This window comes from Microcebus murinus, chromosome 14 (genome assembly GCF_040939455.1).
Source record: "Microcebus murinus isolate Inina chromosome 14, M.murinus_Inina_mat1.0, whole genome shotgun sequence".
Classification (NCBI taxonomy): domain Eukaryota; kingdom Metazoa; phylum Chordata; class Mammalia; order Primates; family Cheirogaleidae; genus Microcebus; species Microcebus murinus.
The window spans coordinates 19551499-19554747 of NC_134117.1; the positions used below are offsets into that span (position 1 = coordinate 19551499).

General features: G+C 37.6%; 1 long non-coding RNA gene across 1 annotated transcript; it reads right to left on the reverse strand.

The window, feature by feature from the left end:
- Positions 1–689: 689 nt before the first annotated feature.
- Positions 690–2371, reverse strand: LOC105875803 (uncharacterized). The gene is made up of 2 exons (XR_001156145.3): positions 2196–2371; positions 690–1497 (listed from the first exon to the last, which is right to left on the reverse strand). It is a non-coding gene; the product is annotated as an uncharacterized LOC105875803 (long non-coding RNA).
- Positions 2372–3249: the final 878 nt, after the last annotated feature.

Sequence of the window (3249 nt, forward strand, 5' to 3'; positions counted from 1 at the left end):
AAAAAATAAATGTAAACCATCATCATCATCAGACATTCTTGGGGTTTTTATCATAAGGTGCTTATGGAGTGTTACTATAATTTTTACCATAAATCCTGGCTCATTTTGTAGACTTTGGATAAAGAGTATCCCCACATTTGTTTAAGCTTCACAATAAGTAGGCCACCAAAGTAAGTCATGTAATTAAAGAGTAATGTATTTTTCCCAAAGAAAAAATAGAGCATATGGTTTGTCAAGGACCATTGTTTTGTTTTCTTTTTAAATAGAGACAGGATCTTACTCTGTTGTCTAGGCCAGAGTACAGTGGCATGATTATAGCTCACAACATCTGCACCCTTGAACTCCTGAGCCCAAGAGATCCTCCTGCCTTGGCATCCCAAGTAGCTGGGACTACAGGTGCACACCACCACACCTAGCTAATTTTTTCTTATATTTTGTAGAGACAGGGTCCCCTTATTTTCCCCAGGCTGGTTTCAAACTCCTGGTCTTAAGCAATCCTCCTGCCTTGGCCTCCCAAAGTGCTGGGATTATAGAAGTGAGGCATTGCACATAGCTCAAAGAACAGTTCTTACTTAAACATACTTTAAACTAACAACTTACAAAACATGAAAGATACAATACAAATTCAGTTGTGTTGATATTGAATTTCCTTGTTGAGAAAAATAAAATCACACAAACTTACCACTATCTTGAAAATCACAAGCACTTTATTTGTAATGTGTGATGTTTTATAGGGGTGGTATTCATCTTTCTCTTCAAAGATTGAGTTTTTTCTCTGTGTAAAATTTATTTCTCTTTGTAGCAAATTGTGTTCTCAACAAGAGAACTTTGCTTTGAAGAACTTTCTTCTTAATCAATAGGAGTGGGTTCCATAGACAGTCTCCAGCTGTCAGCTCTTCTAGTGCCTGCACCAGCTGCAGAGAGGCACAGCCTTCACCATCAGCCCCCCCAGGCAGCCTGCATTCAGCCATTAAGCCAGGATGGCAGCGTTATAGGGACTTGGCTCACCATAATCCTTTGCTGGGAAATATTTGCTTCAAAGCTCTCCACGGGGTTGGCTGAGGCCTTGCTGGGCTTACATCACATTCCCACTTTTTCCTCTACCCAATTCTGTTTCTCTTCCTTTCCTTTCACATATGTTATTCCCTAACCAGTATCTCATACTTCAGACATCATCTCAGTTTTTTTGTTTTGTTTTGTTTTTCTTCTGGGTGGCCCAAACTGCCACAACCAGCAATAAAATCACAGTGGCCTGAGAAAGCATACAATTAGATGGGGTTTTGGAGCTGGATCACTCACTTTCTGGTTGGTAATGAGGACTCCTTCACTGGTGGTAGGAGGAACCCATTTAGCTTTTACCGGTGGTGAACTGGGAGGCTGTACTGGTGGAGGAAATGCACTAGCAGGTAGAATGTGTTAAGTATTTAAGACTATGAAGGAGATGGTTCACATAGGCATAATGAAATTAGATGGTTATTATTAAGTATCGTTGACGATCTAAAGAAAAAATAATGAACATCTGAGAGTCAGAATTATATAACTGAAAGCTATAAGTAAAACCCAATGGCCTTTTTAATTTGCAAATCAGAAAACTCTCTTTTCCTGCAGAAGCAAGGCTGAGAGATATAAGGACAAGAACTGTTATCTAATAGTCTGAGTAGGGACATCCCCACTCAAGAAAGTTAAAAGCCCAATCAAGGGAGGTCTGTTATGCCAAAATCAGGACTTTGGTTGGGCAAGTCTTAGACGTTGGCACATGGGATAGTGGCATGTGGGTGAATGTTTCCAAATATTTTAACTATCCAGACTTCTCTGAATGTTTAAACCCTCAGAAGTAGCCTATCTCTCCCAAGGAAGAGCTACTATCCCCCATGTTCTGTATGAAATCACAGAAGACAATACCCCTCAAAAGACTGGGTGCCTCCATTAGGACATTGACTTGCCAACCAGGTACCCAAACATTAAAAAGTAAACTATTTTAGAAAACCTTTATAATTTAAGAAATATTGCAAAGATAGTATAGAGAATTTCCATATATCTTCTACCCAATTTCTCTTATTATCATTATCATCTATAATAAGTTTCCCTTATTATCAATGGTATCCCCATACCATTTACAGTATATAGTATATTTGTTAAAATTAATGAATCAATATTGATATATTATTATTAAGTCCATACTTTATTTAAATTACCTTAGTTTTTTTCCCCAAATGTATTTCTTCTGTACCAGGGTCCCATTACATTTAGTCTCCTGTCTCCTTAGGTTTCTCTTGACTATGACTGTCTTTCAGACTCTCCTTGTTGTTTTTAATGATCTTGACAGTTTTGGAGAGTATTGGTCAGTGATTTTGTAAAATGCCCCTTGATTAGAGTCTGTCTGATGTTTTCTTTCATAGTTAAACTGGGGTTGTGGGTTTTTGGAAAGAATGCCACAAAGGTAAAGTGTCATTTCCATCACATTCATTTCAAGGATACATACTAGCAACATGATTTATCACTGAAAATGTTAAACTTGACCACCTGGCTAAGGTAATATTTCCCAGGCTTCTCCACTGCAGTTACTTACCCCGCTTGCGTACTAATCACTTTGGAGGGGAGTCACTATGTACACCATACACATGAAGAATGGAATGTTACGCTCCACTCCTTAAGGACAGAGTACCCACATAAATTATTTTGGAAATTTGTATGTTCTTCCTCATTTATTCAGTCAATCATTCATTTATATTAGTATGAACATTCATTTTATATTTTGAATTGCAATTCAATATTATTTGCACATTTTGTTGTTTACATTTTTCTAGCTTTGGCCATTGGAACTCATTCAGTTGACTCCTTTATTCCATGGACATGGCCCCACCAATCTGTGTGTGGCAGGGTGGGTAGGGTGAGCGTGTGTGTGTGTGTGTGTGTGTGTGTGTACGTCAGTGTTTTGTGTACTTCTTTAATTTCTGATGCTAGAAGCATCTTCAAGTTCATGTTTTATATTCCGTGCCCCAGTCTTAGAATGAACTAGGCAACTATTTTTATGAAGAGTTCTGATTCCTTATGTTAGAGAACAGAATTAAAAATCAAGATCTGGGTGCAAATTGTACTTATTCTAATGGCGTATCATTGCTTCTAGACTCTCTCAGCTGACAGAACAAAGAAATATATGTGTATATACTATGCTATGTAAATACACATCTATAAATATTTCTATGTGTAAGTATATGCATCAGGCTAAATATTAATCTATATGGATGG